This window comes from Pseudophryne corroboree, chromosome 4 (assembly GCF_028390025.1).
Source record: "Pseudophryne corroboree isolate aPseCor3 chromosome 4, aPseCor3.hap2, whole genome shotgun sequence".
Classification (NCBI taxonomy): domain Eukaryota; kingdom Metazoa; phylum Chordata; class Amphibia; order Anura; family Myobatrachidae; genus Pseudophryne; species Pseudophryne corroboree.
Genome location: NC_086447.1, coordinates 680,152,637 through 680,165,923, shown reverse-complemented (window position 1 = coordinate 680,165,923; position 13,287 = coordinate 680,152,637). Strand labels below are relative to the sequence as shown.

At 44.6% G+C, this 13,287-nt stretch overlaps 1 protein-coding gene across 14 annotated transcripts in view; it reads right to left on the bottom strand.

The window, feature by feature from the left end:
• The window catches only part of SYNE1 (spectrin repeat containing nuclear envelope protein 1), a 965,679-nt gene that overhangs the window by 951,653 nt on the left and 739 nt on the right, over positions 1–13,287 (bottom strand). The gene's annotated exons all lie outside the window — the stretch shown is intronic.

The window sequence follows — 13,287 nt, the reverse complement described above, 5'->3', positions numbered from 1 at the left end:
ATCCAAGCAGAGCTCATCCTGCCACGGATTCAAACATGTGCCATGGTCAGACATTTGGCATTTGGTTGGTATCTGCTACTTGGCTGCCAACTCTCCACACTTTCCAGCAGGTATTTGATGGGAACATCTTATGCAATTTAGATGGTACCATCCGGTATATATGCTAAATATACATTTTAATAAGTCTGGATATTTTGTGGCATCACAAAACAGATTATGTCCATACTTTTTATTTGAAAGTATTTTATGAAATGGTTGAATTTGCACTATATGTTTCTTAGTGCTAGTATTGGCACTTGCACCTATCCCTTGCTATGTGCAAGAGATCCGTCTGAAACAAGCCTCCGATCCCTGTACACCATACTTGCCTACTTTTGAAAAATAGTTTCAGGGAGATTGTGAAAGTACTGTACTGTAGAACCTATCAGCGCGGATGTGTACTGATAAATCTGAGAGGCGAGTCATTAAAATGACTTACATCCAAATGTAGCTGAGCCCAAAGTTAGTAAGATCTACATGTTGAAGAAAAGACACTGATCTTTTACTGAATTTGTGTATTGTGTTCTGTATACTGTAAGCGGCCAGGAAAAATCTTATTTAAAATGCATGTAGCCATAGGGATCATTGTGCCTTATAACTGATGCAGGGACATGGCACTGATGATCCCATTTAAATGTATGTATTTATGATTTCTTTTCCCCCCAAAAAATATAACAGTTACATAATGGGGATATGGTGCAATCAGGGAGACTGCTGGTTTATTCAGAGAGTCAGGGAGATTGCTACTATTTCGGGGAGTCTACTGCAGAATGAGGCAAGTATGCTGTACACACCATATCCACAACTCAGAATAGTACAGAAGAATAGCTACATACCCTTGACACTCTCATGACACTCCCACAAGACAGCACAGTTCCCGCCCTGAAACGCCCATTTTATAGAAAAACAGATCCGGCAAGAATCCTTCCGACTCAGAATAGGCCGAGGTACGCATCTGGGCATGCGCTGTATGCAGAAAATAAGAATTTACTTACCGATAATTCTATTTCTCGGAGTCCGTAGTGGATGCTGGGGTTCCTGAAAGGACCATGGGGAATAGCGGCTCCGCAGGAGACAGGGCACAAAAAAGTAAAGCTTTTACCAGATCAGGTGGTGTGCACTGGCTCCTCCCCCTATGACCCTCCTCCAGACTCCAGTTAGGTACTGTGCCCGGACGAGCGTACACAATAAGGGAGGCAATTTGAATCCCGGGTAAGACTCATACCAGCCACACCAATCACACCGTACAACTTGTGATCTAAACCCAGTTAACAGTATGATAACAGAAAGAGCCTCTTAAAGATGGCTCCTTAACAATATAACCCGAATTTGTTAACAATAACTATGTACAGTATTGCAGATAATCCGCACTTGGGATGGGCGCCCAGCATCCACTACGGACTCCGAGAAATAGAATTATCGGTAAGTAAATTCTTATTTTCTCTATCGTCCTAAGTGGATGCTGGGGTTCCTGAAAGGACCATGGGGATTATACCAAAGCTCCCAAACGGGCGGGAGAGTGCGGATGACTCTGCAGCACCGAATGAGAGAATTCCAAGTCCTCTTTTGCCAGGGTATCAAATTTGTAGAATTTTACAAACGTGTTTTCCCCCGACCACGTAGCTGCTCGGCAGAATTGTAATGCCGAGACCCCTCGGGCAGCCGCCCAAGATGAGCCCACCTTCCTTGTGGAATGGGCCTTAACAGATTTAGGCTGTGGCAGGCCTGCCACAGAATGAGCAAGTTGAATTGTGTTACAAATCCAACGAGCAATCGTCTGCTTAGAAGCAGGGGCACCCAACTTGTTGGGTGCATATAGTATCAACAGCGAGTCAGATTTTCTGACTTCAGCCGTCCTTGAAATGTATATTTTTAAGGCTCTGACAACGTCCAACAACTTGGAGTCCTCCAAGTCGCCAGTGGCCGCAGGCACCACAATAGGTTGGTTCAGGTGAAACGCTGATACCACCTTAGGGAGAAAATGCGGACGAGTCCTCAGTTCTGCCCTATCCGAATGGAAGATTAGATAAGGGCTTTTATAAGATAAAGCCGCCAATTCAGATACTCTCCTGGCGGAAGCCAGGGCCAGTAACATAGTCACTTTCCATGTGAGATATTTAAAATCCACCTTTTTCAATGGTTCAAACCAATGGGATTTGAGGAAATCTAAAACTACATTTAGATCCCACGGTGCCACCGGAGGCACCACAGGAGGCTGTATATGCAGTACTCCTTTAACAAAAGTCTGTACCTCAGGAACTGAGGCCAATTCTTTTTGGAAGAATATTGACAGGGCCGAAATTTGAACCTTAATAGATCTCAATTTGAGACCCCTAGACAATCCTGATTGTAGGAAATGTAGGAAACGACCCAGTTGAAATTCCTCCGTCGGAACACTCCGATCCTCGCACCACGCGACATATTTTCGCCAAATGCGGTGATAATGTTTCGCGGTGACTTCCTTCCTTGCCTTAATCAAGGTAGGAATGACTTCTTCTGGAATGCCTTTCCCTTTTAGGATCTGGCGTTCAACCGCCATGCCGTCAAACGCAGCCGCGGTAAGTCTTGAAAGAGACAGGGACCCTGTTGTAGCAGGTCCCTTCTCAGAAGTAGAGGGCACGGGTCGTCCGTGACCAACTCTTGAAGTTCCGGGTACCAAGTCCTTCTTGGCCAATCCGGAGCCACTAGTATTTCTTACTCCTCCTCACCGTATAATCTTCAATACCTTTGGTATGAGAGGCAGAGGAGGAAACACATATACTGATTTGTACACCCAAGGTGTTACCAGTGCGTCCACAGCTATTGCCTGTGGATCTCTTGACCTGGCGCAATACTTGTCCAGTTTCTTGTTGAGGCGAGACGCCATCATGTCTACCATTGGTCTTTCCCAACAGTTTATTAGCATGTGGAAGACTTCTGGATGAAGACCCCCCTCTCCCGGGTGTATATCGTGTCTGCTGAGGAAGTCTGCTTCCCAGTTGTCCACGCCCGGGAAGAACACTGCTGACAGTGCTATTACGTGATTCTCCGCCCAGCGAAGAATCTTGGCAGCTTCTGCCATTGCACTCCTGCTTCTTGTGCCGCCCTGTCTGTTTACATGGGCGACCGCCGTGATGTTGTCCGACTGAATCAACACCGGTTTTCCTTGCAGGAGTGGTTCCGCCTGGCTTAGAGCATTTTAGATTGCTCTTAGTACCAGAATGTTTATGTGAATAGACTTTTCCAGGTTCGTCCATACCCCCTGGAAGTTTCTTCCTTGTGTGACTGCTCCCCAACCTCTCAGGCTGGCGTCCGTGGTCACCAGGATCAAATCCTGTATGCCGAATCTGCGGCCCTCCAATAGATGAGCCTTTTGCAACCACCACAGAAGATATACCCTTGTCCTTGGCGACAGGGTTATTCGCAGGTGCATCTGAGGATGCGACCCTGACCATTTGTCCAACAGATCCCTTTGGAAAATTCTTGCATGGAATCTGCCGAATGGAATTGCTTCGTAAAAAGCCACCATTTTTCCCAGGACTCTTGTGCATTGATGTACAGACACCTTTCCTGGTTTTAGGAGGTTCCTGACAGGTCGGATAACTCCTTGGCTTTTTCCTCGGGAAGAAAAACCTTTTTCTGAACCGTGTCCAGAATCATCCCTAGGAACAGCAGACGTATCGTCGGAAAACAGCTGCGATTCTTGGAATATTTAGAATCCAGTCGTGCCGTCGAAGAACTACTTTAGATAGTGCTCTTCCGACCTCCAACTGTTCTCTGGAACTTGCCCTTTTTAGGTCGTGCAAGTAAGGGATAATTTAGATGCCTTTTTTCTTTGAAGAAACATCTTTTCGGCCATTACCTTGGTAAAAAGGCCCGGGGTGCCGTGGATAATTCAAACGGCATCGTCTGAAACTGATATTGACAGTTCTGTACCACGAACCAGAGGTACCCTTGATGAGAAGGACAAATTTTGGACATGGAGGTAATCCTTGATGTCCAGGGACACCATATAGTCCCCTTTTTTCCGGTTCGCTATCACTGCTCTGAGTGACTTTATCTCGATTTGAACCTTTTATGTAAGTGTTCAAAACATTTTAGATTTAGACTATGTGTCACCAAGCCGTCTGGCTTCAGTACCACAATATAGTGTGGAAAATAATACCCTTTTCCTTGTCGTAGGAGGGGTACTTTGATTATCACCTGCTGGATATACAGCTTGTGAATTGTTTCCAATGCTGCCTCCCTGTCGGAGGGAGCCGTTGGTAAAGCAGACTTCAGGAAGCTGCGAGGAGAAGATGTCTCGACTCTCCAATCTTTACCCCTGGGATAATACTCGTACGATCTAGGGGTCAACTTGCGAGTGATCCCACTGCGCCCTGAGACTCTTGAGACTACCCCCCCACCTTGAGTCCGCTTGCACGGCCCCAGCGTCATGCTGAGGACTTGGCAGACGCGGTGGAGGGCTTCTTTTCCTGGGAAAGGGCTGCCTGCTGCAGTCTACTTCCCTTACCTCTATGTCTGGGCAGATATGACTGGCCTTTTGCCTGCATGCCCTCATGGGAAAGGAAAGATTGAGGCTGAAAAGACGGTGTCTTTTTTAGCTGAGATGTAACTTGGGGTAAAAAAGGTTGGATTTCCCAGCTGTTGCTGTGGTCCCCAGGTCCGATGGACCGACCCCCAAATAACTCCTTCCCTTTATACAGCAATACTTCCATCTGCCGTATGGGATCTGTATCACCTGACCACTGTCGTGTCCCTGACATCTTCTGGGAGATATGGACAACGCACTTATCTTGATGCCAGAGAGCAAATATCCCTCTGTGCATCTCACATACATATATATAGAATGCATCCTATTAAATGCTCTACATGAATAAAATATTTTCAGTCAGGGAATCCGACCAAGCCAACCCAGCACTGCATCTCCAGGCTGATGGCGATCGCTGGTCGCAGTATAACCACCGTATGTGTGTATATACTTTTTAGGATATTTTTCCAGCTTCCTATCAGCTGGCTCCTTGAGGGCGGCCGTATCTGGAGACGGTAACGCCACTTGATAAGCGTGTGAGCGCCTTATCACCCTAAGGGGTGTTTCCCAACGTACCCTAATTTCTGGCGGGAAAGGGTATAACGCCAATATTTGCTATCGGGGTAACCCTACGCATCATCACACACTTCATTTTATTTTATCTGATTCAGGAAAAACTACAGGTAGTTTTTTCACTCCCACATAATACCCTTTCTTGTGGTACTTGTAGTATCAGAAACACGTAACACCTCCTTCATTGCCCTTAACGTGTGGCCCTAATGAGAAATACGTTTGTTTATTCACCGTCGACACTGTATTCAGTGTCCGTGTCTGTGTCTGTGTCGACCGACTGAGGTAAATGGGCGTTTTTAAAACCCCTGACGGTGTTTCTGAGACGCCTGGACCGGTCCTAATAGATTGTCGGCCGTCTCATGTCGTCAACCGACCTTGCAGCGTGTTGACATTCTCACGTAATTTTCTAAATAAGCCATCCATTCCGGTGTCGACTCCCTAGAGAGTGACATCACCATTACAGGCAATTTCTCCGCCTCCTCACCAACATCGTCCTCATACATGTCGACACACACGTACCGACACACAGCACACACACCGGGAATGCTCTGACAGAGGACAGGACCCACTAGCCCTTTGGGGAGACAGAGGGAGAGTCTGCCAGCACACACCAAAAACGCTATAATTATATAGGGACAACCTTATATAAGTGTTTCTCCCTTATAGCATCTTTTATATATATACAATATCGCCAAAATCAGTGCCCCCCCTCTCTGTTTTAACCCTGTTTCTGTAGTGCAGTGCAGGGGAGAGCCTGGGAGCCTTCTCTCCAGCTTTTCTGTGAGAGAAAATGGCGCTGTGTGCTGAGGAGATAGGCCCCGCCCCTTTTTCGGCGGCCTCGTCTCCCGCTATTTTTGAAGTTAGGCAGGGGTTAAATATCTCCATATAGCCTCTGTGGGCTATATGTGAGGTATTTTTTGCCTCTAATAAGGTTTTTATTTGCCTCTCAGAGCGCCCCCCCCAGCGCTCTGCACCCTCAGTGACTGTTGTGTGAAGTGTGCTGAGAGGAAAATGGCGCACAGCTGCAGTGCTGTGCGCTACCTTTATGAAGACTCAGGAGTCTTCAGCCGCCGATTTTGGACCTCTTCTCTCTTCAGCGTCTGCAAGGGGGCCGGCGGCGCGGCTCCGGTGACCATCCAGGCTGTACCTGTGATCGTCCCTCTGGAGCTAGTGTCCAGTAGCCAAGCAGCAAATCCACTCTGCACGCAGGTGAGTTCACTACTTCTCCCCTAAGTCCCTCGTTGCAGTGATCCTGTTGCCAGCAGGACTCACTGTAAAGTAAAAAACCTAAGCTAAACTTTCTCTAAGCAGCTCTTTAGGAGAGCCACCTAGATTGCACCCTTCTCGTTCGGGCACAAAATCTAACTGGAGTCTGGAGGAGGGTCATAGGGGGAGGAGCCAGTGCACACCACCTGATCTGGTAAAAGCTTTACTTTTTTGTGCCCTGTCTCCTGCGGAGCCGCTATTCCCCATGGTCCTTTCAGGAACCCCAGCATCCACTTAGGACGATAGAGAAATAGCTGTAGCATCTGTACAAAGGGATCCATCCGACTCAGAATCCGTCCCAATGTGTTTACAGTATTTCAGGGTGAGGGGGACAGAAATGAGAGACGGGAGAAGGGAGGTGATGGGGACAGAGATGAGAAACAGGGATACAGGGTGAGCAGATCAGAATTTAGATAGAGGGTGATGGGGGGGACAGAGATGAGAGACAGAAAGATGGGGGAGGGGGGTTAAAGGAACATAAATGAGATATGGGGGGGTGGGGGGGGGGAACCTGCAACTAGTCACCCGGCATGTGACGGGTCCAAAATACTATTATATTTATAGGAATTTAAATTAAGTCCATTTGCTCAGTATCTTATTGATAATGACTTTGCAAGTATTCCAGAAACATGTGAGTAAGCTGCACTCTACACAGAGTAATTATTATTGTCCCCTTTTAGCATTGTAGCAGGATTTGAAGAGTTCAGCCAGTCCAGGCAGCATTCAAGAGAGGTTTCTTTTTTCACCATAGCAGTTTGTCCTTTGAATGAATGGGAGCTGGCATTGAAAGCAGGACAAGCTTTTCAACTTGCCTTCAGTTCACCATGGTAAATCTTACATTTCTAAACAAGTGCAAAGTTTCAAAAACACTCTCCTTGTTTCACAGGGAACCGCGCTGTATTACTCAACAATGCTTTATCTACAGCCATTTAGTCAATGACATGTAAACTGACAATGGAATAGCATACTAGATTGTTCTTCACATTAGTTAGTTCTCAAAAGTATTACACTGATTCTGTTAGCATAAATGCGCAGCCAGCCATGATTTATTAAACCTCCAGTTACCATACAACCAAAACACAGAAACCGTTGTAAAATGTTTTTTCCTCTAATTTCCAATTTATCTTTTTTATTCACTACACTGTACGTTACTCACTGGGGCATAGGAAAGCCAATAACTGCCTAAAGTCTCGTTTAGACCTGTTCATCCTGAATGCACATTTCAGACAATATGCCTAAAGTCACATTAAGATAGGAACCTGGAGCAGAGGTGGGTGCTGCTGCACCCGCACTTGCGTTTGCCTGTGGAGCTGTGTCAGTGATAATAAGCAAAGTCTAGTTTCAGCCTTTCCTGGTGTAGAGACCTGCTCCGGAATGTGCACGCAGTGAGATGCTCACTCTTTCTGTCCCTGTGCGCAGTAGCACCATTAGTGGTTACAGACAGACCACCATCGGTGCACTATTGTGGACAGTTGCCTATGGCAGACACTCTATCTCCATCTAAGCATGGCCTTTGTGGAAGAGGCTATGCATCTGAGAACGCAAGCTGCTTGCACTGACACCCATATACTCCTATTACACACCCCACGAGACAACCTTTTTTTGCACTCCCTTCAGAACTCCTTGCAGGCACCACCAGGAACACCCATCTCTTTGCCTGGCCATCTGCCAGTGCTTCAGTACACAATAGAACAATACAGTACAACATGCGTAGTAGCTCAACTAATAATCGCTCAAATAATCGATCAACTGCGCAAACATCGGCATTGAGTTCAGTTATCATCCACCTATAAATCAGGCTTGGGATATGTGGTTTCCTTTTGGCTCGTTCCCACTATTAGATTATAAACTTTTAGCAGTGTGTTTTACAGTGGGTTTTTCCTATGCATTAATACTTTCATTAGAATACATAGGGGGGTATTCAATTGGCCACAATAACCCGTTTTCATGCAAAAAAACGTCCTTTATCGTGATTCACAAAAAAATGGGCCTACTCCAGTGGTTTCCAAACTTTTTTGAATCACGGCACCCTAGAACATCAGAATTTTTTTCACGGCACCCCTAGGCAAAAAAATTCTTATTGAGAAATTTAGAAAGAAATATTACATTAAGTATATCACGTTTATATGTCATCCTTAGGGTCAGTTGTGTGGTGAGGGACAAGATTTGCTTCTGTTTGGCCACATATTTTATGACTGGCAGCCACCAGCACTGGTTTTGCCTATTATATTGACCATGAATAATTTGAATTGGTCCTGGACCACCAACCCAGGGCACCCCTGCAAGTGTCCTGAGGCACACCAGGGAGCTACGGCACACAGTTTGGGAACCTCTGGCCTACTCAATTATTCACCGCGATAATTCTCCATAGATTTCATCGTGAATTTATTTTCACCATTTCGAGCAGGTGAAAAGTTGGGGAGAATCCCTAGTTTAAGGTAAAAATTTGAGGATTTGGTTTAGAATCCCCAGGACACCCCCTTATTAACTAATTAGGCACCTAGAAGTGTTTCATTATTTTTAATTGCCCACTAATGACATGTCATCTTTGGGTGAAAAGGTGCAAAATGATAGAAATTGGCGTACAAAGTATGGAACAGGTATACTGGTGTGCTGTATGAGTGGGACAAGACTTGCAGGTGGGAGAATTTTTTTTTTTAAAGTTTTTTAAAGAGACTTAAAAGGACCCAAATATATACTTGTACCCATTTGTATGCACCCCTAATTTAATTTGAGCGCTTTCTTTGCTGAAGAACACTTTCTATCATTTTTTCACTTTTTTTAGAAAAATGCATGTAACAGCCATTTGATCCCATTTATGTACCCCAAATAATTTGATTACGACCACTAATACACTTCTATACTGTTATCCTATATTAGTTTGACTTTTTGGGGGGCACAAGCAGATTTCCCCATTTTCACCTATGCTTTTCTCTGATTTTACTGGCAAGGATTACTGCGCAAATCCCGTTTTTCACACATTTGCAATTGGATAGGTCAAAAAATGAAAGTGCGAATACTGGCGTAAAGCCTCTTCTTCATACGAAAAGAGCACCTTTTCACATGATAGGTGTGAAAAGTGTACTCGCGATTGATTACCGGATTTTCGCAGCCAATTGAATATCCCCTATAGTACTGGTAAAAGCATAAGGCCTGAAAAGCACAAATACTGTAGGTGTTAAAAATGCATTACTAAACTGCATCTAAATCGTACATTCGTTTCCATGTGTTTTACATATTGTATCAGAACATCTGTGTGAACTAGCCACACAGTTCCAAAAATGTTTAAATATATACTAGCAGTAAAGAATAATATATATTTTGATTCTTATAAGACACGGTTACTTTGGACACTCAAAATGAAGCTCAGAATATCACACAACATAATGTATATAGAGTGTATTTAGCCTGTTGAACACATGGTAAGAAGCATGAAAATATTTACCTTTTTTTTATTTCTTCCATCTGATATTATTAGAAATGCTGATCAGGTAAAATGTTTAATAAATTACAAGCATGGAGCCTGCTGTATTCCATACATTAAACTAAAATGTGTTGCTTCTATATGCATCTTTCAGGTAGCTTTCATCATATAAAAGGATGTAGTACTTCCTTATTTTAGTTGAGAACCCCACAATCTGACAACCAGGCCTCTCCTTTGCAACATCTTTCCTTTCTATCCACACCGACCACATATATTACACAATCTTCACAAAGTAGCTATCTGGTCTCTCCAAACTGCACCCCTAGGCACCCTATACTGTAGCTACAAATATCTAGACAGACAGGCAGACATTTCATCCTTTGCATATGTTTATCAGTTCTTACCCATGGATGCTGGAAACAACACTAGTCTAATTATAGACAAGTTCTTGTAGTTTTGTCTTCCTTTAACAGGACAATAAAAGTTGTTGCCTTCATGATAGCGGACTACTTATTTAAGGAGTGCTTAGGTAGAACGCCAATGCAGTTTAGCAAACATTGGGGGTCATTCCGAGTTGATCGCTCGCTAGCTGTTTTTAGCAGCCGTGCGAATACATAGTCGCTGCCATAGGTGTGCGCAGGGGGGGTGCCTGGTGCACACAGGCACCCCCTAATGTCTGGCACCCCGATCTCACATGCCTGATGCAGCGATCGCCGAGCAAGCTGATTACTGTCCCCTCTGCGCTGCACCCTGTCAGGACTGCATTACTGACCAGACGCCTGGGTTAATCAAGGGTGCCACTGCCACCAGCTTTCAAACTCCCGGCTCCACCTCCATCTACAAAAACAGCGTGATGTGATGATGTCATGCTGCTCATACGCCCACCCGCCACATGCCCACCTCTCTCCTTTTATGCTATGCCAACGCCAGCCACTGATGAGGATCAGCATGCAGCCAGTGTTCCTCTTAGGAAGACAAATTCAATACTGGCAGGCGGTCGGCAGCAACATTGACACGTCGCTTGTTTTTCCAGCAGCCGCAGTACTAGTCTGCGACTGTCAGTGTCAGTGAGTGACTGCCTTGTAAGTAAGCTACTGCAGCTTGCAGGGGAAAGTGAGGGGGAGCCAGACCAGGCTGAGGAGGAGCAGTGTAATTGCACTGAGTGCCATCAGGGGTGTTTGTTTGGAGCACACCACAACATCTGACAATGTATCTACTTTATTAGGATTGGTACAAGGGTGGATATTTTATATTGCATTGACCGTCAATAGATGGTGCTAGACACGCCCAAAAGGCGGTGCTAGACACACCCCTCTGACGGTGCACCCCCTAATAAAATGATCTGCGCACGCCTATGGTCGCTGCCCACCGGGGGGGGGGGGGGGGGGGGGGGGAATATTTGTGGTGCAAGGGTGCAAACGCTTTTGCAGCCGAGAGATGCAAACACAATTTGTGCAGTTTCTAAGTAGCTCAGAACTTACTCAGCCGCTGCGATCACTTCTGTCTGTTCAGTCCCGGAATTGACATCAGACACCTGCCCTGCAAACGCCTGCGTTTCTATAACCACTCCATGAAAAGGGTCAGTTGACACCAAGAAATGCCTCATTCCTGTCACACTGCTTGCAAACGCCCGTGCGAATGGATTTGTCGTAAAATCCATCGCTGTGCGCCGATCCGCTTTGCACTCGTACGATGCGCATGCGCATTGCAGTGCATACGCATGCACAGTTCTGACCTGATCGCTGCGCTGCAAAAATCCGCAGCATGTGATCAGGTCGGAATGACCCCCATTGATGATTGTAAAAGCTGCAAATCATGTCTAAAATGACTGCACAGCAAATGTTTGTCAGTGTGTGGATTTAGGTCCAGGCGTGTTCATAATTTGTTATAGATTACAGCCTGTAGTACAGGGGACAAGGTCCCCTGGTAAAAGCCCCAGCATCTCTATATATTTAGCTTTATTGTATTATGTATCTAGGTCTAGGACATGCAGGGAAATGAAAGTTACTCTAGAGGTAAAATACTTTAGAACAAAAGAAATAACAAATATTTATAGTAAATAGAACCTTTTCAACTTCTCTTTCATTGTATGTTGCTGTATTGATCTGCCCCCCCACATTACACAACACTACATTACCTGCAAGGACTTTAAAAATTAATATACAATTAAATATTGCTGGCGATTATACAAATCTGATAATAAAAAGTAAAACATAACTACTAAAACATTTTCTTTTAACCTACATCTAAGAACCTCCTATTTAGATAAATGATGACTTGGTAATATATTGCGTTATATGATTTCTGCAGTCTTTGCTGAGTGGGGCTACCATGACGATTACTCTAATAGAGGAGAAGCACTGTGTGTTATGTAGGAGGATCTTCTAATGGGCCTAATTCTGAGTTGATCGCAGCAGCAATTTTGTTAGCAGTTGAGCAAAACCATGGGGGGTAATTCCAAGTTGATCGCAGCAGGAAATTTTTTAGCAGTTGGGCAAAACCATGTGAACTGCAGGGGGGGGGGGGGCAGATATAACATTTGCAGAGAGAGTTAGATTTGGGTGTGGTGAGTTCAATCTGCAATCTAAATTGCAGTGTAAAATAAAGCAGACAGTATTTACCTTGCACAGAAACAAAATAACCCACCCAAATCTAACTCTCTCTGCAAATGTTATATCTGCCCCCCCCTGCAGTGCACATGGTTTTACCCAATTGCTAACAAACTTGCTGCTGCGATCAACTCAGAATTACCCCCATTGAGTATAACATATAAATTGGCAGTCAAGGTAGATATGATGCAGCATGCATTGCTGCCAAAAGAGACTGTATGCAGTAATTTAAGTCAGCGGCAAATCATTCTAGACAGACATTTACAGAAATATGTTACTACCCGCAAAGCAACGGTACAGTTTGTCCTCTTTATACTTTTTGGGTTGTTTTTTTTTTAGCAGAAAATAAGGTGAACTATTAAGCCAATAAATAAAAGCATATTGCACCTTCATCTAATAAATAAGGAGGAAAGACAGTACTGTATTTTAATTCTTAATTGTCATGAACACCTGAGTTACAGTTTGTATTCCTAATTGCTAAACTTTGGTTGCCTTCCACCTATGTATTAATTAGTTGTCATTTTCTATACAACCAATATGCACTTGTCACTTTAAAATCTGACATAATCTCAGCAAACTATAGGAAATAACAAAAAACCCTCTGCATAGTCAGTGATGCTCCACAGACACTAACATTTTGTCACAGAATTTCTGTGTTTACAAACATGTATCTCTTTATTTGCAAACATGTATCTCTGTAGATCTGGAAGGTGAGCAGTGATTGGCAGGGAAAGGGTGGACACACAGGCATCTTTAGCAGACCATCCAGCTCTGTGTGCAACTGAATGGCTAATCTCGGGGATTCCTTCAACCTCAGTTGATCTCCTCCTTCTAGCAGTGCTGATAACTGTGCATTGTAATTATTC